This window comes from Lolium rigidum, chromosome 6 (assembly GCF_022539505.1).
Source record: "Lolium rigidum isolate FL_2022 chromosome 6, APGP_CSIRO_Lrig_0.1, whole genome shotgun sequence".
Lineage (NCBI taxonomy): Eukaryota > Viridiplantae > Streptophyta > Magnoliopsida > Poales > Poaceae > Lolium > Lolium rigidum.
Window position 1 is genome coordinate 325,596,574 of NC_061513.1, and position 25,421 is coordinate 325,621,994.

A 25,421-nucleotide genomic window follows, 5' to 3' on the forward strand; every position below is an offset into this window, starting at 1 on the left:
AAGGCGTTAAAGAAAAGCGCTTATGGGAGACAACCCATGTTTTTACTCCAGTATTTTTGTTTTATATTTGTGTCTTGGAAGTTGTTTACTACTGTAGCAACCTCTCCTTATCTTAGTTTTATGTTTTGTTGTGCCAAGTAAAGTCTTTGATAGAAAAGTAAGTACTAGATTTGGATTACTCATGCGAGTTCCAGATTTCTTTTGCTGTCACGAATCTGGGTCTATCTCCCTGTAGGTAGCTCAGAAAATTAGCCAATTTACGTGATGATCCCAGATATGTACGCAACTTTCATTTAATTTGAGCATTTTCGTTTGAGCAAGTCTGGTGGCCTAATAAAATCCATATTTACGGATCTGTTCGTTTTGACAGATTCTGTCTTTATTTCGCATTGCCTCTTTTGCTATGTTGGATGAATTTCTTTGATCCACTAATGTCCGGTAGCTTTATGCAATGTCCGGAAGTGTTAAGAATGATTGTGTCACCTGCGAACATGTGAATTTTTATTATGCACTAACCCTCTAATGAGTTGTTTCGAGTTTGGTGTGGAGGAAGTTTTCAAGGATCAAGAGAGGAGTATGATGCACTATGATTAAGGAGAGTGAAAGCTCTAAGCTTGGGGATGCCCCGGTGGTTCACCCCTGCATATATTAAGAAGACTCAAGCGTCTAAGCTTGGGGATTCCCAAGGCATCCCCTTCTTCATCGACAACATTATCAGGTTCCTCCCCTGAAACTATATTTTTATTCGGCCACATCTTATGTACTTTGCTTGGAGCGTCGGTTTGTTTTTGTTATCACCAGAATTTGACCAAGTCAGAGGTGGGCCGCGATCAAGATGGACTTGAGGAATATATATATAGAAGAAATACGTGAATCGGCCTTTTATACCAAGTTGGGCTTAATTGCCCGTGTATCTGTAACATATTAAGGTCGCATCTTAGTTTAGAGATAGAATCTTACTCGTGCACGGTTTAGTGCACGCCCACATTAGAAAGTCCGATGGACTATAAATATGTACCTAGGGTTTATGGAATAAACAACAACCAACGTTCAACCACAAACAAATCTCGGCGCATCGCCAACCCCTTCGTCTCGAGGGTTTCTACCGGTAAGCATCATGCTGCCTAGATCGCATCTCGCGATCTAGGCAGCACAAGCCTGCCTACGTTGTTCATGCGTTGCTCGTACTGAAGCCTTTTTGATGGCGAGCAACGTAGTTATCTTAGACATGTTAGGGTTAGCATTGTTCTTCATGCTGCATGCTTTCGTAGTGCAACCCTTGCATGTCTAGCCGCCCTTACGCCTATCTTAGGCGTAGGGCGGCACCCCGCTTGATCGTAGTTTAGTAGATCTGATCCGTTACGATTGCTCCTTGTTCTACAAGGATTAGTTTAATATCTGCAATAGTTAGGCCTTACGAAGGGGGAGGATCCAGCGGCACGTAGGGTGTCGTTCGTTGGCCCTAAGCAGGATGTTCCGAGGATCAACCTCGTGTTGGTTTTTAGGCCTTGTTTAGGATCGGCTTACGATCACCGTGCGTGGCCGCGAGGCCCAACCTGGAGTAGGACGATCCGATTATGCGGTGAAAACCCCACATCGTCGTAGATCTCATTAGCTTTACCATGATCAAGCAGGACCACCATATATTCGGACACCTCGTTCGAATCATGGGTGGATCGGCTCTTTGAGCCGATTCACGGGATAACTCGAGAGCCGATCGAGGCTCGTATTTAACGTTTACGTGTGTGCCCTGCGAGGAAACTAAGCGAGGCATCATCCACACCTTCCTGACCAGGTATAGGTCAGGTGGCACGCCCTTGTGATAAACATCGGTGCGTGCGACCAGAAGGCTTTGCGGGCCGTCGCTCAGAGGGACTAGGGCCAGCCGCAGCCCTAGTTGTTCCCGGCTCTACGATGTTGCCCGTCTATACCCGCCGGTGGGTTTCTGACGTCAACACATTCTGGCACGCCCGGTGGGACACCCTTCAACATCCACCACGTCGCCGTCTACATCCGAGATGGCGGAAAGCACTCCGGTCAAGTACGAGGACCTGCCTGATGACCTCAAGAAGAAGCACGACGAAATCAAGGCAGCCCTCGAAGCCGAACTCATCGGCTCCTTCCACCGAACCCGCTCCCATGGCGTCGGGTGGAAGGGTTTCACACCTGAAGGCGCACTCGATGGGGTGGACTTGTCCACCCCGTCAGAAGAACGCACCAGGTCACCGAAGTACGAGGATCCGCCGAGGAGCTCAAAAGGAAACATGATGAGATCAAGGCAACCCTCAAAGCCGAACCCATCGGCTCCTCTGAGAAGACCTGGCCGCACGATATCGAGCTCGATAGAGACTCAAGTCCGGCGCCCGGCGTCAACATGGTGGATCTCAGCCACTCCATAGGCCAGCCAAAGTCCTCTTTTGGTGTCAACATGGCAGGGCTTGCAAGCCGCCACGGCAAAGACGAAGCAGAAAGCAGCCACTCCCGTGGCAACGATGAAGAGGAGGCCGATCCACGCGACCGGCCCCAAGACGATGACAGGCGGTACCTGACAGGGGAGGGAATAAGACGCGTGCGGTATCAGCGTCCACTCTCCGAGCGCCTCCTCCACAAGTATGAGCAGCAGCACGACCGACGGCGGCACTACGACGTAGATGATGAAAGGAATTGTCGGTCTGATGCAGAGGTCAGGAGGTACCGTCAGCATGATAGAAGCGACGACGGGTACAATCGTCGCGCTGAAAGAAGGTCAAGGGGGCAGGATAACATGGATAGGCACCTGGAGCTGTCCGTTCTTCAAACATTGCTTGGGACTCAGGAATGAGCCGATTGCCAACAATCGAGAACTGCCCGGAATGCCAACAGAGGAAGAAGGACTCCGCTAAAGTGTCCGTGTTCGAGCGTCTAGGGCCCCTCCCACCTAGGAGCAAGTATGCTGAGCCCGCTCGGGTAGGAGATCTCGAGGAACTAGAGGACGATGATGGAGAAGATAAGTATCATCGACCCAGGTGGTGCCCTGATGGGCTCAGCCGTTCCCAAAAGCGAAGGGTTCAGCGTCTGCGTGGGTTGGAAGAAGCTGAAAGATTGTACCTGCGCACGCTAAGGAAGGCACGACCTGACCTGGCCGCCAAAATCCGGCGAACCCTGGATGAAGAGGGTCGGCCACAAAGAAAAGAGTGGCGCCCCAAGCAGAAGAAAGCCGATGATGATACATCGGCTGGCACAAACATGGTCTTCATTCTTCCATCGGAGTTTAGCGCTCCAAGATTATATGAAGCACTCGTGGCGCAATTAGACTCGCGGCCCACGGCCGGTCATCTTTGAGAAGCCAAAGGAAAGGAGTTACGAGGCCTCCGAAGGCCCCGTACGTGCGAGGTTACATCAATGGGCAGCCTCGTCGGCAAGATGTTGGTAGACACCGGAGCGGCGAGTCAACATTATGCCATACTCCATGCTACGTCGGTTGGGACGCTCTAGCTCGGATCTGATCAAGACCAACGTAACATTGAGCGATTTCAACGGCCAAGCATCTGACGCGCAAGGTGTGCTGAATGTGGATCTGACCGTAGGAAGAAAAACTGTCCCTACGACGTTCTTTATCGTCGACAGCAAGAGTACCTACGCTGTCCTACTAGGAAGAGATTGGATCCACGCCAACTGTTGCATTCCATCCACAATGCACCAATGCCTGATACGGTGGGATGGAGATGAAGTGGAAGTCGTCCGTGCGGATGATTCGGTCGAGGTTTCAACGAGTCGGCATGGACATCTGGGAGACATCAGGCCAAGAGCCGCTCTCAGGTATCAATTTGGACGACTGTGAGCGCATCGACGTGACAAAGAACGGGGTTAGACTGGTCTTATCCACCGGCCTGACCGTGTAACGCAAGCAAATGTCGATGGATAAACGTGGCGAGACCGATCCTTGTGATCGGCCCCAAAAGATTTGTGAAGGGACATCACAAAACCTTCACCAAGAAAGCAATGGGAGGCCGATTCTAGCGATCGGCCAAAATTATCCTCAACATCCAGTCTGCCTGAGTTCAATACACGTTCCAACAGAGCCGATACCATCAATTCTCTTGACAGAATCGGCTCGGGGGGGCACATAAAAGGATAAAGCACGAGGAAAAGCAGTCTCATCCTTTGATGATGAATATTGGAGTATGGGGGCCGATGCACGAATCGGCCGAAAATTCAAAAAGACGATTTCGTAGGAAAAGCAGTCTCATCCTTTGATGATGAATATTGGAGTATGGGGGCCGATGCACGAATCGGCCGAAAATTCAAAAATTTTACGCATAGCCGACGTGCCAACATCGACTTAAGGATCAATGGAGCAAGGAGTCCTAGTTCCCATTCGCAAGTCTCCAAGGTCGGCAAGGGCAGCATAAACGTACACGTCGAGGGGATGTTGCGCCCAGGGTTGGAGGGCGTCAGAAATGCGAAGACATCCTCACCAGAAGTTGCTGCAGCCTGCCAAAGGTGATGAGCTGATCTGGTCAGGAAACCGAGGATGATTGATGTGGTCGGCTCACTGCTATTCTCGCCCCGATTGAGGCTCGGGGGGCAGCTCACCTTGAAGGTTCTCTGTTCTGGAGAGCCGATTTCGTTGGAATCGGCCAACTCTGCGTCACAACTTGTCTGAAGAATGGTACTGGTATTGCAAAGTTATCAGTTTTTTCAGCAGGACAGTTGATTCAGCAACAAGCCCAGGGCTCTGTTGTGGTCGCCTGCTTGAAGCCCAGGTTCGGTGGTCCCTTTTGAAGTATTTCATGATGCAGAGCCGACGCACGATCAACGGCCCTAGTGCAAGAGTGCGGAGTTGCCAGGTTGTCCATGGAGCTGTGGGTAATCATCCACGGTATTGACTGCCAATGGAAGAAAGATGATCGGCTGATGCGGCACCATAGTTGGGAAGCTGGTAATGGTCCATTGTTTACCCTCGCCTTGGCTGAGGCTCGGGGGGCAGCTTGCCCTGGAGATTTAGCCGATTTGGTCGGAATCGGCTCACTCTTCATCACGGCTCGGTTAAAAGATGATGAATCATTGCAGAAGGAAATTGCCGGGGCTAAGCGAGCAAAATTTGGAGAGGATAATGCGGCAGAAGGATGTCTGAAATTTAAAACTAATAAGGAGACTGGACATTATTTCGGGGGTTTGCCGCTAAGTTTGACATGCCATCCTGAGAGATCTGCAGTTACAACTCCTAGGATTTGCGCGATTATGGCTTGGCCTTGTTTGACAAGGAGTTTGGGGTCCGGGTGGATCTATCTCGAAATCTATCGTGAGAGACCGATGCGATGCCATCGGCTTGTTGGACCTTGACCAGATTGGTAATCGGCAGAATCAGAACGGAGGACAATCGGCTAAATTATCATAAAGGGAATCGGCAAAATCGAGTTGGGGAATTTCTTCATTAATAAGCCAGATTTCTTACATAGAAGAGCTGATTGCTCTCAAAAGGGAATATTAGGGGGATACATTGCCCCGTCCGCTACTGGTGGCCCTATGCTAAGACCCTATCTAGGGGCCGCTGCTGCCCTCGTCGTCGTCGTCGCCGTTGTCGCCACTGCCGGCGCTGCTCTCTACCGGCTCGTCGTCGCTGCTCCAGCGGCCGCCGGCAGGACCCTCGTCGTCTTCATCCTCTTCGTCAGCGTCGTCGTCGCTATCGACGTCGCTGAGGTTCCCGGGCCAGAGGTGGCGGCGTTTGGCCGGCGGCTCGTCGGAGGAGCTGTCTTCGTCCTCCTCCTCCTCTTCCTCCTCCTTCACCTCCTCGGAAGTGGTGAAGTCTGCCCAGGAGACGCGATCGTCATCGCTCTCCTCCTCCGGTTCCCCGTCAGCAAGGAAGCGGAGGTCGCTCTCCCCGTCGGTCAGGGATTTGTCATCCTCGGACCTGATGGAGGAGTCGTGGGCCTCTTTGTCCCACTTCGTTGGGGCGAGGATGTCGTACGCCGCTTGCGTACCCCACGAAGGCGTCGACTCTCGGATGGGAGAGGACACGTGGGAAAGATCTGATGAAGAAGAAGAGGAAGAGGAAGAAGACATGGTTGCAGGGGAGGGTTTTTGGAGTGCTAATGCGGAAGGGGTGAAGGGGAGAACTGTTCGATGCGGTTAAATAAAAGGAGTTGGGGGTTTTAATTTTCGAGCAGTTCTCGAGGACATGGTGCCAAAACTGTCAAATCGTGCGAGAGAAGTTGGGAAGGCAAGTCGTCATGATGAAGCATGCTTGCGACAGTTCTGCCCTGCCATGACACGACCCCTCGGAGGAAAAAACAGAGTGGTTTTGAAATTATCATTACCAAAACCAGGGGGGCATGTGTTATCACCAGAATTTGACCAAGTCAGAGGTGGGCCGCGATCAAGATGGACTTGAGGAATATATATATAGAAGAAATACGTGAATCGGCCTTTTATACCAAGTTGGGCTTAATTGCCCGTGTATCTGTAACATATTAAGGTTGCATCTTAGTTTAGAGATAGAATCTTACTCGTGCACGGTTTAGTGCACGCCCACATTAGAAAGTCCGATGGACTATAAATATGTACCTAGGGTTTATGGAATAAACAACAACCAACGTTCAACCACAAACAAATCTCGGCGCATCGCCAACCCCTTCATCTCGAGGGTTTCTACCGGTAAGCATCATGCTGCCTAGATCGCATCTCGCGATCTAGGCAGCACAAGCCTGCCTACGTTGTTCATGCATTGCTCGTACTGAAGCCTTTTTGATGGCGAGCAACGTAGTTATCTTAGACATGTTAGGGTTAGCATTGTTCTTCATGCTGCATGCTTTCGTAGTGCAACCCTTGCATGTCTAGCCGCCCTTACGCCTATCTTAGGCGTAGGGGCGGCACCCCGCTTGATCGTAGTTTAGTAGATCTGATCCGTTACGATTGCTCCTTGTTCTACAAGGATTAGTTTAATATCTGCAATAGTTAGGCCTTACGAAGGGGGGGAGGATCCAGCGGCACGTAGGGTGTCGTTCGTTGGCCCTAAGCGAGGATGTTCCGAGGATCAACCTCGTGTTGGTTTTTAGGCCTTGTTTAGGATCGGCTTATGATCACCGTGCGTGGCCGCGAGGCCCAACCTGGAGTAGGACGATCCGATTATGCGGTGAAAACCCCACATCGTCGTAGATCTCATTAGCTTTACCATGATCAAGCAGGACCACCATATATTCGGACACCTCGTCTGAATCATGGGTGGATCGGCTCTTTGAGCCGATTCACGGGATAACCCGAGAGCCGATCGAGGCTCGTATTTAACGTTTACGTGTGTGCCCTGCAGGAAACTAAGCGAGGCATCATCCACACCTTCCCGACCAGGTATAGGTCAGGTGGCACGCCCTTGTGATAAACATCGGTGCGTGCGACCAGAAGGCTTTGCGGGCCGTCGCTCAGAGGGACTAGGGCCAGCCGCAGCCCTAGTTGTTCCCGGCTCTACGGTGTTGCCCGTCTATACCCGCCGGTGGGTTTCTGACGTCAACAAATAGACACTCCTCCATGGTTTGTGATTGTTGGACGGCACCCGAAGGATTCGGTTAGCCATGGATTGTGTAAGCAAAGGTTGGGGGGAGTGTCATCATCATAATTAAACTAAATTAAAAAAGGCACTCCTTCATGGTATGTGATTGTTGGCAGGCACCCGGGGATTCGGTTAGCCATGGTTTGTGTAAGAAAGGTTGGAAGGAGTGCCACATAAAAATGCAAATAATTCATGGGAGCCGCTCTTGAAAGTCCGGTTGGCGAGGTAGTTGGTGTACCCATTACCATTCGTTGACAACAACAAACACCTCTCAAAATAATTTTACTCCTCGCTTTACAAATGAAAAGCTCTAGCGCATGTTAATCCCTGCTTCCCTCTGTGAAGGGTCAATCTTTTACTTTTATGTTGTGTCTCCATTCTTTCTTTGAGCACTTTCTTGAGAGCACAACTGTCATTCTTAGTGTAATATGCTTGTCTCAAAATATGATTGATTGTGGTATAACTTTGATGCTTTTATCTTTGACAATCACTACTTCTAGTCTTTCTATGAACTCCAGAGGTGCCCGGGCATTTATGTTTTGCCGATCAAATACCACTTTATCATACTCTCTTATGAACATTGCAATCCTGCTTATATACATGATTCATGATGCTTATTATTAATTGTTGGTACCTCTTTATGATTGACATAGCTGTTAGATGATCTTATTTGCATGTACCTTATTATGAACTGCTCAAGTATTAGCCATATCATGAGAATATATACATCATATGAACAAATGTGGTCGTGAAAGTTCTTTTATCGCTCAGTTGTTAACTGAATTGCTTGAGGACAAGCAATAAGCTAAGCTTAGGGGGAGTTGATACGTCCAAAACGTATCTACTTTCCCGAACACTTTTGCTATTGTTTTGCCTCTAATTTGTGTATTTTGGATGCAACTAACACGGACTAACGCTGTTTTCAGCAGAACTGTTCTGGTGTCTCGTTTTTGTGCAGAAATCCAACTTTCAGGAAAAACCTCGGGATTTTGACGAAAGACCCTATTTTCCCAGAATAATGACGGAGCCAGAAGGACAAATCAAGTGGAGGCCCGAGGGCCCCACACCATAAGGCGGCGCGGCCTAGGGGGGGCCGCGCGGCACTATGGTGTGGCCCCCTCGGTTGGCCTCCGACGCCCTCCTTCGGACTATTTATCGGCCTCGACCTAAAAACGCACGGGAGAAGTCGAAGTCGCCAGAAACCCTCCAGAACGCCGCCACATCGCGAAACTCCGTCTCGGGAGCCAGAAGTCTCCGTTCTGGCACTCCGCCGGGACGGGGAATTGGAGGAGATCATCGCCGCCATCACCGCCAACGCCTCTCCATCAACCAGCCATGTTTCCCCCATCCATGTGTGAGTAATTCCCCCGCTCTAGGCCGAAGGGGATGGTAGGGATTGGATGAGATTGGTCATGTAATAGCATAAGATTGTTAGGGCATAGTGCCTAGTGTCCGTAATTGGTACTTTGATGATATTGTTGCAACTTGTTATGCTTAATGCTTGTCACTAGGGCCCGAGTGCCATGATCTCAGATCTGAACATGTTATTGTTTCATCATGATATTCATTGTTTATGGTCTTACCTGCAAGTTGTATACACATGTCGCTGTCCGGAACCAATGGCCCCGAAGTGACAGAAATCGGGACAACTGGAGGGGATGGTTGTGACGTGAGGATCACATGTGTTCACGGAGTGTTAATGCTTTGCTCCGGTACTCTATTAAAAGGAGTACCTTAATATCCAGTAGTTTCCCTTGAGGCCCGGCTGCCACCGTGCTGGTAGGACAAAAGATGTTGTGCAAGTTTCTCATTGCGAGCACGTACGACTATAATTGGAACACATGCCTATTGATTGATTAGTACTTGGATACCGTTTTATTATTATCTGCAAATGCCCTGCTATGATTGTTACATGAGTTTCTCTCATCCATGAAACGCCCGTTATCCGTCCCCGTGCCTACAATATTTTAATCCCGCTCGTTTACTAAAATCACTACCGCTGTCTTTGTTACCCTGTCTCGCTATTTCACTACTCGCTACTACTATAAAGCCGTTACTACTCGATAAACTCTTGCGAGCAAGTCCGTTTCCAGTGCAGCTGAATTGACAACTCCGCTGTTAAGGCTTTCAAGTATTCTTTGTCTCCCCTTGTGTCGAATCAATAAATTGGGTTTTACTTCCCGCGAAGACTGTTGCGATCCCCTATACTTGTGGGTCATCACTATACATCTGACAAGTGTATTAGGTGTGTTGGGGACACAAGAGACTTCTTGTATCGTGATTGCAGGGTTGCTTGAGAGGGATATCTTTGACCTCTTCCTCCCTGAGTTCGATAAACCTTGGGTGATCCACTTAAGGGAAACTTGTCGCTGTTCTACAAACCTCTCGCTCTTGGAGGCCCAACACCGTCTACAAGAATAGAAGCACCCGTAGACATCAAGCACTTTTCTGGTGCCGTTGCCGGGGAGGAAAGGTAAAAGGCACTCACACTCCGGTCCCAGGTAACTAAGTACTTTTCTATTGCCGTTGTGTGAGTACTCGAAGCTATTTCCTTTAGATCCTGCAATTGCATCTTTTTGTCTCTTGTTTTTTATTTTCACTAGTAAGGCTTAATGGAAGACAACAACAAAATGCGAGATCTTTATGAAGAGAATTAAAAAAACAAATGGAACTTTATGTGCATGCTAATGGGAATGTTATTAGTATGAATGCTTTGAACACCATTGTTGCTAATTGATGTCTACGGGTGCTTCTATTCTTGTAGACAGTGTTGGGCCTCCAACAGCAGAGGTTTGTAGAACAGCAGCAAGTTTCCCTTAAGTGGATCACCCAAGGTTTATCGAACTCAGGGAGGAAGAGGTCAAAGATATCCCTCTCATGCAACCCTGCAACCACAAAGCAAGAAGTCTCTTGTGTCCCCAACACACCTAATAGGTGCACTAGTTCGGCGAAGAGATAGTGAAATACAGGTGGTATGAATAAATATAAGCAGTAGTAACGGCGCCAAAAAAGTGCTTGCTGGCGTGTGGTTGATGGTGGTAATATTGCAGGAAGTACAGATGCAGTAAAACAGTAAACAAGCAGCGATAGCAGTATTTAGGAACAAGGCCTAGGGATCATACTTTCACTAGTGGACACTCTCAACATTGATCACATAACAGAATAAATATATAGATGCTAGACTCTACACTCTCTTGTTGGATGATGAACACCACTAACTGTGTAGGATTACACGAACCCTCAATGCCGGAGTTAACAAGCTCCACAATATTCGATGTTCATGTTTAAATAACCTTAGAGTGCATGACAGATCAACATAACCAAACCAAGTACTAACATAGCATGCACACTCGTCACCTTCACACTACGAAAGGAGGCATAGATCACATCAATACCATCATAGCAATAGTTAACTTCATAATCTACAAGAGATCACAATCATAGCCTACGCCAAGTACTACACGATGCACACACTGTCACCATTACACCGTGCAGGAGGAATAAACTACTTTAATAACATCACTAGAGTAGCACACAGATAAATTGTGATACAAAACACATTGCAATCATAAAGGGATATAAATAAGCACTTCACTATGCCATTCATAATAGTGAATAAGTATTCTGTGAAATATAGCCTAAGAGACCCACACGTTGCACACACTGTCACCTTTACACACGTGGGACAAGGAGTCTCCGGAGATCACATAAGTAAAACCCACTTGACTAGCATAATGACATCTAGATTACAAGCATCATCATATGAATCTCAATCATGTAAGGCAACTCATGAGATTATTGTATTGAAGTACATAGGAGAGAGATTAACCACATAGCTACCGGTACAGCCCCGAGCCTCGATGGAGAACTACTCCCTCCTCATGGGAGACAGCAGCGTTGATGAAGATGGCGGTGGTGTTGATGGAGGAGCCTTCCGGGGCACTTCCCCGTCCCGGCGGCGTGCCGGAACAGAGACTCCTGTCCCCCAGATCTTGGCTTCGCGATGGCGGCGGCTCTGGAAGGTTTTCTCTGGTTTTGTCGAACATGTCGAGGTTTTTAGGTCAGGGACCTTTATATAGGCGAAGAGGCGGAGTCGGAGGGTCGATGAGGCGACGACACACTAGGGGGCGCGCCCCCCTAGGGCCGCGCCGGCCTGTCATCTGGGGGCCCAGTGGCCCCCCTCTGGCCTCTCTCGGGTGTTCTGGAAGCTTCGTGGAAAAATAGGATGCTGGGCGTTGATTTCGTCTGATTCCGAGAATATTTCCTTACTACGATTTCTGGAATCATCAATAATGTGGCATGGAACATAAGAAATTATCGATACGTCGGAGACGTATCACTAATGCTATGGAAAATTCTAAGCTTGGGGATGTCGGTTTTGATGAAAATGATCTCTTTAGCCCCCCCGGGTATTGAGGAGAAAGTTTACGTTGATTATGATATGCCTCCCATATATGATGATTATAATGATAGTGGTCTTTTGGTTCCGCCTACTATGGAGGATAATTTTAATTATGATTACAATATGCCTCCTATATTTGATGATGAGAATAATAATGATAGCTACTTTGTTGAATTTGCTCCCACTACAACTAATAAAATTGATTATGCTTATGTGGAGAGTAATGATACTTTTATGCATGTGAATAAGAATGCTTTATGTGATACTTATATTGTTGAGTTTGTTCATGATGCCACTGAAAATTATTATGAGATAGGGAAACATGGTTATATGCATCTTAATAATATTAAGTTTCCCCTCTTTATGTTGAGAATTTTGAAGTTACTCTTGTTTTATCTTCCTATGCTTGTTGCATTATGCTTCATGAATTTGTTTATTTACAAGATTCCTTTTCATAGGAAGTGGGTTAGGCTTAAATTTGTTTTGAATTTTCTTCTTGATGCTCTCTTTTGCTTCAACTCTTATTTCTTGCGCGAGCATCATTAAAATTGCTGAGCCCATCTTAATGGCTATAAAGAAAGAACTTCTTGGGAGATAACCCATGTGTTTATTTTGATACTGTTTTGTTGTGTCTTGGAAGTTGTTACTACTGTAGCAACCTCTCCTTATCTTTATTTTATTGCATTGTTGTGCCAAGTAAAGTCTTTGATAGCAAGGTTGATGCTAGATTTGGATTACTCGCGTGAAACAGATTTCTGTCTGTCACGAATTTGGGCAGGGTTCTCTGTAGGTAACTCAGAAAAATCTGCCAATTTACGTGCGTGATCCTCAGATATGTACGCAACTTTCATTCAATTTGAGCTTTTTCATTTGAGCAAGTTAAGTGCATCTGGAAAATTCGTCTTTACGGGCTGTTCTGTTTTGACAGATTCTGCCTTTTATTTCGCATTGCCTCTTTTGCTATGTTGGATGGATTTCTTTGTTCCATTAACTTCCAGTAGCTTTGGGCAATGTCCAGAAGTGTTAAGAATGATTGTGTTATCTCAGAACATGTGAATTTTTGATTATGCACTAACCCTCTAATGAGTTTGTTTCGAGTTTGGTGTGGAGGAAGTTTTCAAGGGTCAAGAGAGGAGGATGATATACTATGATCAAGAAGAGTGAAAAGTCTAAGCTTGGGGATGCCCCCGTGGTTCATCCCTGCATATTTCAAGAAGACCCAAGCATCTAAGCTTGGGGATGCCCAAGGCATCCCCTTCTTCATCGACAACTTATCAGGTTTCTTCTCTTGAAACTATATTTTTATTCGGTCACATCTTATGTACTTTACTTGGAGCGTCTGTTTGTTTTTGTTTATGTTTGAATAAGTTCATCCTTGTGTGGGAGAGAGACACGCTCCGCTGGTTCGTATGAACACATGTGTCCTTAGCTTTTAATGTTCATGGCGAAGGTTGAAACTGCTTCGTTCATTACTATTTGGTTGGAAACAGAAAATGCTGCATGTGGTAATTGGTATAATGTCTTGAATAATTTTATAATTGGCAATTGTTGTGCTCAAATAGATCATGTTTAAGCTCTTGCATCATGTACTTTGTACCTATTAATGAAGAACTACATAGAGCTTGTTAAAATTTGGTTTGCATGATTGTTCTCTAGAGTCTAGATATTTTCTGGTTAAGGTGTTTGAACAACAAGGAGACGATGTAAAGTCTTATAATGCTTACAATATGTTCATATGTGAGTCTTGCTGCACCGTTTTATACTTGAGTTTGCTTCAAACAACCTTGCTAGCCTAGCCTTGTATTGAGAGGAATTCTTCTCGTGCATCCAAATCCTTGAGCCAAAAACTATGCCATTTGTGTCCACCATACCTACCTACTACATGGTATTTCTCCGCCATTCCAAAGTACATTACTTGAGTGCTACCTTTAAAAATTCTATCCTTTGTCTTTGCAATATATAGCTCATGGGAAAATAGCCTTAAAAACTATTGTGGTGAAGAATATGTACTTATGTGTCTTATTTCTTAATAAGTTGCTTGTTGAGCGGTAATCATGTTTCTGGGGACGCCATCAACTTTTACACCTTTGTTGAATATCATGTGAGTTGCTATGCATGTTCGTCTTGTCTGAAGTAAGGGCGATTTTCATGATCAAATGGTTTGAGTATGCATATTGTTAGAGAAGAACATTGGGCCGCTAACTAAAGCCATGATTCATGGTGGAAGTTTCAGTTTGGACAATTAATCCTCAATCTCTTATGGGAATTTTAACTGTGGTTGAATGCTTATGCATTAAAGAGGAGTCCATTATCTGTTGTCTATGTTGTCCCGGTATGGATGTCTAAGTTGAGAATAATCAAAAGCGAGAAATCCAATGCGAACTTTCTCCTTAGACCTCTGTACAGGCGGCATAGAGGTACCCCTTTGTGACACTTGGTTGAAACATATGTATGCAATGATAATCCATGTTAATCCAAGCTAATTAGGACAAGGTGCGAGCACTATTGGTAATCTATGCATGAGGCTTGCAACTTATAGGATATCTTATACATAACGCATATGCTTTATTACTACCGTTGACAAAATTGCTTCTATGTTTTCAAAATGAAAAGCTCTAGCACAAAAATAGTAATCCATGCTTCTCTCTGCGAAGGGCCTTTCTTTTACTTTATGTTGAGTCAGTTTACCTACTTCTTTCTATCTTAGAAGCAAACACTTGTGTCAACTGTGTGCATTGATTCTTACATGTTTACTTATTGCACTTGGTATATTGCTTTATGTTGACAACTATCCATGAGATATACATGTTACAAGTTGAAAGCAATTGTTGAAACTTAATCATCCTTTGTGCTGCTTCAATGCCTTCTACTTTGAATTTATTGCTTATGAGTTAACTCTTATGCAAGTCTTATTGATGCTTGTCTTGAAAGTACTATTCATGAAAAGTCTTTGCTATATGATTCAGTTGTTTACTCATTGTCTTTACCATTGCTTCGAATCGCTGCATTCATCTCATATGCTTTACAATAATGTTGATCAAGATTATGTTGGTAGCATGTCACTTAAGAAATTATCATTGTTATCGTTTACCTACTCGAGGGCGAGTAGGAACTAAGCTTGGGGATGCTTGATACATCTCAAACGTATCTATAATTTCTTATGTTCCATGCTAGTTTTATGACAATACCTACATGTTTTGTTCACACTTTATATCGTTTTGATGCGTTTTCCGGAACTAACCTATTGACGAGATGCCGAAGTGCCAGTTCCCGTTTTCTCGCTTGTTTTTGGTTTCAGAAATCCTAGTAAGGAAATATTCTCGGAATTGGACGAAATCAACGCCCAGCATCTTAGAATTGCACGAAGCTTCCAGAACACCGGAGAGGCACCAGAGGGGAGCCCTGGGGGGACCACACGCCAGGGCGGCGCGGCCTGGATCCTTGGCGCGCCCCCCTATTGTGTGGTGGCTCCGTAACCCTTCCGACTCTGCCTCTTCGCCTATTTAAAGCTCCCTGACCTAAATCTTCGATACGAAAAAGCCACGGTACGAGAAACCTTCCAGAGCCGCCGCGATCGCGAAGCCAAGATCTAGGGGACAGGAGTCTCTGTTCCGGCACGCCGCCAGGACGGGTAAGTGCCCCCGGAAGGCTCCTCCATCGACACCACCGCCATCTTCATCAACGCTCGCTGTCTCCCATGAGGAGGAGTAGTTCTCCATCGAGGCTAAGGGCTGTACCGGTAGCTATGTGGTTAATCTCTCTCCTATGTACTTCAATACAATGATCTCATGAGCTGCCTTACATGATTGAGATTCATATGAGCTTTGTATCACTATTAGTCTATGTGCTACTCTTGTGATGTTATTAAAGTAGTCTATTCCTCCTTCACGGTGTAATGGTGACATTGTGTGCATCGTGTAGTAACTTGGCGTAGGCTATGATCATAATCTCTTGTAGGTTGTGGAGTTAATTATTACTATGATAGTATTGATGTGATTTATTCCCCCTTCATAGTGTAAAGGTGACAGTGTGTATGCTATGTTAGTACTCGGTTTAAATTGCAAAGATCTATTATGCTCTAAAGGTTACTTAAATATGAATGCCGAATGTTGTGGAGCTTGTTAACTCCGGCATTGAGGTGCTCTTGTAGCCCTACACAACGAATGGTGTTCATTATCAAACAAGAGTATATGTAGCACAAAGGAAGATAACTTATTTATTATGATCAATGTTGAGAGTGTCCACTAGTGAAAGTATGATCCCTAGGCCTTGTTTCCAAATACTGCAATCATCGCTTGTTTACTGTTTTACTGCATCTTTACTTCCTGCAATATTACTACCATCAACTGCACGCCAGCAAGCACTTTTCTGGCGCCGTTACTACTGCTCATATTCATTCTTACCACTTGTATTTCACTATCTCTTCACCGAACTAGTGCACCTATACATCTGACAAGTGTATTAGGTGTGTTGGGGACACAAGAGACTTCTTGTATCGTGATTGCAGGGTTGCTTGAGAGGGATATCTTTGACCTCTTCCTCCCTGAGTTCGATAAACCTTGGGTGATCCACTTAAGGGAAACTTGCTGCTGTTCTACAAACCTCTGCTCTTGGAGGCCCAACACTGTCTACAAGAATAGAAGCACCCATAGACATCAAGGGCAAAAATGAGTAGTATCAAGAAACCAAGGGCACGTGAGTAGTAAACAGACTAAGGGATTCAAATATGAGATTTAAAAAATGGAAAATGCGTGTTTTGTATAATGAAACCCATCTTGGCCTACCTCAAACTATTTGCAATACAAATATACACGAGTGTGAAAGTTGTGGCCTTATTCAGACAAAGTATGTTTTGGGGAAAGCTGTTTTGGGAACGGCTTATTGTGGAAAGCCATGCACCTTCATAGCTACTAGGTGATTTGAGAAGTGGCAATTTGTTGTAAAACTTGATTTATCTATGATTGTTATGGTTCCCAACGTGGCAGGTCGCGTAAGAAGACTCCATGATTAAGTGCCACTATGGTTTTATCTTTTTTTGGATTTTTTTGCACATTAAATGACTCATTTAACTAGCTTAATCCCATTTGTTGACTCTCTGTTGACCAACCACTTCAGGGTAAAACTGAGTATATTGCACTAACCAATATTAGCACTCAAGGGGAAAATTGAGCATACAAAAAATGCTAGTATAAGACTCGAGGGTATACCTGAGTATGTCTAAATTTCCAGGGTTATACTCGACGACGCGTGTTGCGGTGCAGAAGTGGAAGACATGCAATTGTTGATGCGTAGGACACGGGTCGCGGTGCAGAACTTGAAGACGTGCAATCGTGGACGCGTGTCGCGGTGCAGAAGTCGAAGACGTGCAGACGTGCGATAGTGGACGCGTAGGACGCGGGTCGCATTTAGGACCCCTCACCTTTATAGACGCCTCTCCCTTTTTGCCTCCTCGCACTATCCCTGTCACTCTCACTCCCTCACGCAACGTCGCCTCTCACATTCGATCATCTTTTCCAAAGCAAAAAACCATCTCCTCTCCTCTGCCGGCAATGGACAAGGAGAATGTGAATCCCATCGTCCTCGACGCCGTCGACTCCAAGCGCGACACCTCCGTCCTCGAAGCCGTCCCCTCTACGGCCGTCACCGCCACCGGTGCATTGGCGGCTCCCGCCGGTGCATCGGAGACTGCCGCCGGTGGCAGTCAGATCCCGCCGGAATGGGACCCCTATGAGAAGGTGCCGTACATCTGGCCGTCGAACCCCTACGACACCTTCATGGATGACCCTTGGAACGAGGTAACTACGGTATGCTCCCTTGTTTTTCCCCTTTCCTTTTTCAACCCTATTTTTGCTGGTTCCCTAGTCACTATTAGTGCCGATCTGTAGGTAGGATGATTATTGGGTTAATATGTGTGCCGATTTTATTCCATTTTGATTTGATCCCTTCTTGATTTTGTTTAAGATTTGGGGTTAGGCCATTCGATTAATTTATGCAAGTAATCATGGGATCTCAATTAGTCAATTGATGCAAGTTATCATGGGATATCAATCAGTTAATTTATGCAAGTAATCATGGGATCTCAATCAGTTAATTTATGCACGAATCAAAAGGTAACAATCGTTTCATTTTGCAAATAATCTGGAGTTTGTTCAAATTCAGATCTGGAATTTTTTTCTTTGCCTATGATGAATCGTTGGGCACAAATTTGTACAGGGCAGGTTCGGCGAACCATTGCTGTGTACAAATCTGTTGTGCATGAGCTTTCGTTCGCTAACCCCGTCCCTATAGATATATAATCGTGTTCACTCTAACTTAGGCTACCTCTGTCTCCTAACTGTGTTATCATGCACGTTACGTCATCGTTGCAACTCATTCACTCATAGTTTCCGTTTGATATGGATCAGGTATCTGGCAGCGACGTCGGCAGCGACGAGGAGGATGAGCACACCAAGGCTCAGCAGGTGCTGTGGAGGCTGCAGGTCGGCCAGTACACCTCCTGTCATCGTGGTGATCAGACAGATGCCATAGGATGGCTTAAGTTGGGGCCGAATGGGCGCTAGAGGATTCGGGTGAGGGTTTTGGTAAGGATGGGATGGATTCCGGATGTATCTCCTAAGAACTTGGCCTTGGCCAGATGTAGAAGAAGAAGAACACAAGAGCTTTCTCCCCTTCAGATCTCTCTATTCATTGATCACAAGTGGTTACAGGTTTCTGGATACAAGATCGGACATGCCCGCGATGGGGTGTGCCCCCTCTCCTTATATAGGGGAGAGGGGGGCTTACAGGGGAAGAAACCCTAGGAAACCCTAATGGCATCTTTGAACAGACAAACTACTTTACAAAGCCTCTTTAATCACTGGTGACGCCGGTATCTTCTTTAATCAGGGAGGCTGACGTCCTCCGGATGCTTTCAGCGTCACCTTCCTCTTTGGCGTCAGGCTTCGTTTAAAGCTACTTTTCTTAGCTCATCCTTGTCCTCTAGCTCTTGAGAAAATCTTTGACCAGTCTTGCCGACGTGCTACAGTGCACCTCTTACCGGCAATCCGGTGTCTTCTTAGCTCATTCCGGTATACCCCTCTTGGGGATACCGGTAAGATTTACTTAGCCAAAAGCCTAGCTTCACAGTCCGGAATAAACTTTAAACCGGTATCTTGATGGCTCAAACCATCCGGTTTGGCATGCCTTTGGCATACCGGGGGTCATCCCCCAACATTAGTCCCCGAAGCTGGTATAGTCCGGTGGATCTCATCCGATGGACCATGCCAGGTTCCCATCTCACAAGGTACCGGTTTAATCCTTCCGGTAACCAGTTTAAATCCTCCGGTGTCTCTGCCGGACCTTCTTTTTCTTTCCGGATCTTTCCGGTATCTCTATTATTAAACTCTTCCTCGGTGAAGTCGAGAATTTCTCGGGTACAGTGCCTGTCAGTGACATGCGCACTGTTTCTGACGCAGCAGTGTCAGGGGTCACTTCCCTTCGGCTTCTGCGCTAGCATTTATGGCGCCGCATCGGATCCTCGTTGCCGTTCCGGATCCGTGTGGCCTCCCTATGGCATTCTGTTTTCCGCGCGTGTATCATTGCGCCACGTGGCGGCCCACGAACCGAACCGACGCGGCCCAGCGGTTGCCAGCCCACTACTTCTTCTCCCTACTTAAGGGGGGAGCGGTTCCTTCCCCTCTTCTTCTCCGCACTCAACACTTCTCGCGCGCCCAGAGCTCTTGCCCGTTGCGCTCCTGCCGCCGTCGTTCGCCGTCAGAGCGTTTTGCTCCGGCGACCTTCCTCAGTTGTTTCACCGAGCTCCGCCCCGCAGAGACCCTCTGCAGCGCCTCCGCTGTCACTGCGTTGGGCGCTCTCCGGCGACCTCCGCTCTTCTTCCTCGCCAGACCTCGTCGGCGACTGTGAGTCCGACGCATCTTCGGCGACCGTCGTCCTCAGCGTCTTGCGCCACCTCTGGTTAGCCCCAATACCTCTTTTCTCTCTACTTTTTTGCCTTCTTGTTCTCGGCCGGTTGGGGATTTACCTTCTCTTTTTCCCGTGGTTTTTCTCTTATTCGTAGATCTTCGCGCGAGGCTAGATCTGGGGAAACCTGTTTTTAGGTAGATTCCGGTATCTTTCGACTTGCATGTCTAGCGAGGAGTATCTCTCCGAACCAGCTGCCAGCAACCACCACAACGAATCTTCCGACGGTCTTTCGGCTGAACTGGCCCAGATGGAAACCTCGTCATCCGCTCCCGCGGCTGATTCCGGAAGAGGTCAGGAAGCCAGCAGCTCCGGCCAAGGTTCCGGAGTGGACTTATCCGCCATCACCCGCGGAGCCTGGAAAGGCTCAGATGTGGTGCAAGAGGACATCGACTGGCTGTACCGCTCCCGGAGGATACCGACACAGGTATCCTGCCGGACTCCACGCGATGAGCTGGAACCCGCACCCGAACCCAGAGAGTTCGTGGTATTTGTTTCTCACTTCGAGCGCGGTTTCGGCCTTCCGGCTTCCGATTTTTTCCGCGAGTTCCTTGACGTCTATCAACTCCAACCCCACCATCTTCCTGGCAATGCCATCTTCTACCTTTCCTGCTATGTGTCCTTCATGGAGGGCTACATCGGCCTCCTTCCCACAAAAGAAGCCTTTGCACGCTTCTTTAGCCTTCGGATCAATTCGGTCCAAGGCAAGGACATTCCCAAGCCTAAGCCTCCGGTACGATGCGGATCCTGCATCGTGGGCTCCCGCCAAGGAAGCCATTTCTTCAAGTTTTCCGGTCTCGACTCATGCCGGGCATGGCAAGAGACCTTCTTCTACGTGAGGAACAAGGGCGACGCGGACTTTATCAATCTGCCGACCTACAACCCGGAGACGCCAACGAGGACCAACTGGGGGTTCAATCCGGGAACAAACCATATTGAAACCAACCGGATTATTCGCTTCCTGGAGAAGCTCAAGAAGGAAACGAACATCTGCTCCGACGATATCATCCGCACTTTCATCTCACGTCGGGTGCTTCCCCTCCAGCGTCGTGCTCACAAGATGAGCGAGATGTACGGCCCCCGCGATCCCACCAAAATCACCGGCTTGCCGTTAAGCAAAGAGGACATAGTCCTCAAGGCTAAACAGATCCGCAACACCGACATGCTGATGGATTGGGAGTGGGTCTTTCTTCCCCTTTGCTCCACGAATCCCCCAACTGCCGAAGTAAGAACTTAAACAGTCCGGATTGTTTTTCCGGTAGCCTTTCGATGCATAACTAACTGTCTTTTTCTCTTTTTCAGGCCCGCGAGCGCTTTCCTCGCATTGACGCAGAGGCTCGAGGTCCTTGCAAAAAGCGGGACTTGGACAAAGTGGACCCGGATCCTTACGTGGTCTGGACCAAGAACAAGATGGGCCGCACCCACACCTCGCGCCCCGGTAACTTTCCAACCGACGCTTCCGGTTCCGATGATGAGGTCACTGTTCTCGAGGTATTTTGTTCTTTCGCTTCCTCATGTATTGTCTTGCTGTAGATGCTCCCTCAGCCAGCGCCAACCCACAGGTCATGGACCATGCTACTCCGCTACAGGCCGAGGTTGGCCGGGAGTTCTTGGAGAAGCTCTCCTCCCGTGGCCAGAAGAACAAGGCACCGGCGCCCGAAGCCGGCCCGAGCGATGCTCCTCCCGCCAAGCGCTCCCGGCAGGAAGTTGTTGGCGGGAAGAGGGTTTCCAAGAAGCATTATCGGAAGCGAGAGATGCCGGTTGCTACCGGGTAAGTTTCTGTCTCTTCTTTTTGTTGCGTGAACTTCCTTTTTCCGGTTGTTTTTTCTGAAACTCTCTTTTTCCTATCTTCTTCAGGGCTGCGCTCAACATTACCAAGAGCGCCTCCGGCATGAGGCCGGAAAGTTCCGAGGACGCTGCGAGGACCTCACCTCCTCCTCAACCAAGCCCAGTACCATCTAGTGCCGACAACTTTTCTGCCTCCCCTCTGGGAGGCACGACAAGTGCGGGGCGCGCGGCCCCTGAACCTTCAGAACACCGCGCGGAGGAGGACATTGTCTCCCCTCCAGAAACTCAAGACACCGGCGCCAGCAACATTGGCCCCGATACTGAAGCTGCCGGGAGGGCGGAACCTCAGGTTCCTCCCGCCCCGAAGAAAAAGAAGAAGAAGACTCCTGCTTCCTCCCCCTCGAAGGCCGTGCCAGACTCTTCCGCGCTGGCAAGCTCCGCTCCGGCACGGGATGCGGCTGAGGCTCCTGCGCCGCCCAAGACCACTCCAAAGCCTCCACCGGCTGCCTCTTCCGGCGAGCCAGCCGTCGCCAAACCAACACCGCCGCCAAGCCAAGAACCCGCAGCGGCCAAGCCTACACCTCCGGAGGGCATCGCAACCAGCTCCTTCTCCTCCGGCCCGCAGTCCAGCTCCTTCTCCTCCGGCCCGCAGTCCCTCGTACTGCACTCTGGTGGTGCCGCTATTGTGGCCGGGGAAACGACTTCAGCTCAGCTGGGCCGGATCACCGAGCTCACCCACGGAGGAGCCGAGCTAGGGCATCTCCTTGATTACGCTGGGAAGTGTAATCAAGCGGATCTGTCCGCGGCGACGCGCGGCCTGGGGAAGGACAAGATGCCGGCCATTGATCCAGCGGGCCCTTGAAGCACCGGGCAACATTTTAGCCGACTGCGGCGTGCGGTCAAGGAGTTTGACAAATCGTGGCACGACGCTACCAACAATGTGGTGGTAAGTTGCACAAAACTTTAAAGTTCTTTAAATCCATGCCGGTTTTCACTCTTTCAAGATCATGTATATCTTCCCAGTCCCCGAGTTTCGGGTTGAGAGCATAGCTCTGAGCGCGAAACTTCCTTAGAAACACCAAAAACCGGCATCTTCTTACTGTCATTTTTACTTGAACAGAGCATGGCGAACGCCCGGAAGCGCCTCTTTGAGGAGCTTCTGTGGGAGCACCGGGACCTTGCTGAGGCCCACAGCCATTGCCAAGGTTTGTTCTTGTGCATCCGGCTTCTTTTTACCTGTTGTTTGTCCCTTTCATTACTTATAAACTCTTTGCATAGCAGCTGTTCCGGAGGCCTCCATCAAGGCCCTCAAAGCTCAGCTCAGCACTCTTCAAGGTACAATTCCTTTTTCGGTTGATTTGCCTCTTTGCATCCTACCGGTTACATTCCTGTTAACGTTTCTTTTCCGGATTCCAGCTGAAAAGGAGCAGCTCATCCTGTCGCATCGCAAAGCTCTAGACGCCCAGGAGGTTATCTCTGCCAAGCTGAAGGAGGAGCTCGTGTAGGCTGAGCTCCGGCATGATCGTGAGCTGAAGGAGGCCAAAGCTGCAGCCGAGGACAAACTGGATGAGACTCTGAAGGAGTTCTCCGATTCCACCGCGGTGCTGCGGGCAGAGCTTGAGGAGGAGAGCGGGGCGCGGAAAGCGGCCCAAGACCGGATCGCCCTCCTAGACACGGAGCAAAAGGAGTACGACCGGTTGGTTGTGCAGACCGACGCGCTCGCCCTCAGTTAGCCTTTTTTCCTCTCTTTCTTTTGCTTATAAACTTACACCTTCCGGCATCACGTCCTTATCTTTTCTTCTCTTTTTTCTTATAGGGCTCTTCCCGGACTCACAGCCGCACGCGCATAAGAAGGTGACGGAATGCAGGGCGGCACAAGAAATGGCCAACCCGAATGCGCCCGGGGATCCTTATGATCACTTGGTCGCGCTTTCCGCCCGGGTCCAGCACATGCGCGCTGTGGACCGGCATCTTGTTGACCTACCGGATGTGGCCATCCAGCTCTTCAAAGTGCTGTGGCCTGGGGAGGAGATGCCAGCCAACCTGACGCTCACCTCCGATCGCCTGAAAGGTGCCGGCCGGAGGATCCGCGAGTGGCAGTGCTCATCGGCCCGTGTCGGAGCAGATGCGGCGCTACGCATCGCCTGCTCCTGGTACGAAGACTTTGACCTGGAGGCCTTCCACAGATTGCGCCGCGATGCTCCCACCGATAAGGATCCAGTCCTCACCGCGAAGCGGAAGGACCGCGCCTACCGGATAGCGGAGTACGCTCCGATCCGCACCTTCATCCCTCCTCCTCCCGACGTCAAGGACTATCTCAGTGATGACGGAGAAGAGGATGAGGAAGATGAGGATGCCGGAGAAGGTGATGCTCCTCCGGAAGCTGGTGATGCGCCTCCGGAAGCTCCCGAAGCCGGTGATGCTCCTCCTGAAGCCCCTGCTGCCTAGATATCTCTCGTTAAGTATTTGCCACACCTGGTTGTCTTAAAAACAATGCTTGTTAAATTCTAACCCGGTATGCTGGGGTTCACGATGTAAGATACTACTTTTCCGTTCTTTTGGCTGTGCTACAACAATTCATGCAGGTATGTTATACCGGTAAGTTATCTAGTTATGTTTGCATGCTATCTTAACATTTTACTCATTGTTTGCTTTTATCTTGCACTGCGAAGATTCCGGAATTGTTTCCGCATCCAATCCGATGCACACTTGGTTCTTTTACTTTGCCTCTGACTACCTCTCTGGGTGTTTTGGCGTACGAGTTACAAAGTTCTTTTGCCAAGCAAGCACTTTCTTGAACTTAGAAATAACTCAAAAAATTTCACAAAAAACTGGCATAACCGGGGTTAGTTAAATTTTTCCGGATTGCCCGTTCCCACTCCCTCTTTTCGTAGTTCACGTGCTTAATTCCTACCGGTTTATCTTGCTTGCCATGAAGCCGGGTTGCGGACAGCAGCAGAGTCGAAGACTCCGGTAGGTTTAGCACGTTACTAAACCGGAAAGAAAAAATGTTCAACAAGCAACCGGTAAACTGAAAAAATAAACATATTGCATGCAATTTCAGTAGGGGTAGTCCCCGATATTCATTCGAGGTTCCGACATCTTTTATTCATAGCAAATAAGGTACAAAAAAGGAACTTCTTACATCACAACTTTAGGAGTAGAAAGGACGCAACAGAGCTATGTTCCACGGACGCTTGGTTTCGTCTTCGGATCTGTCCGCCTTTCCTTCTTTCCATTCCTGTGCATCGATCAGATAATAGGCATCATTGTGGAGAGCTTTGCTCACAATGAATGGTCCTTCCCACGGAGGTGAAAGCTTATGCCGGCCTTCAGTGCGCTGCACTAGGCGTAACACCAGATCTCCTTCTTGGAATACCCTCGGGTTAACCTTTCGGCTATGATAGCGTCTGCGGTTCTGCTCGTAAATGGCTGTTCTTGCCAAAGCCAGCTCTCTTGCTTCTTCCAGCAAGTCCACATCGTTTTCTCGGGCCTCTTTTACCTCTTCTTCGGTATAGAGTTGAACCCTTGGAGAGTCATGAATGATGTCGGTTGGGATTACAGCTTCTGCCCCATAAATCATGAAAAATGGAGTGTATCCGGTAGACCGGTTCGGAGTCGTTCTTATGCTCCACAACACTGATGGCAACTCATCAAGCCAACACCCCGGTGTATTTTCAAGTGGTTCAATGAGCCTTGGTTTTATACCGGAAAGCACAAGTGCATTGATTCTTTCAACCTGGCCAT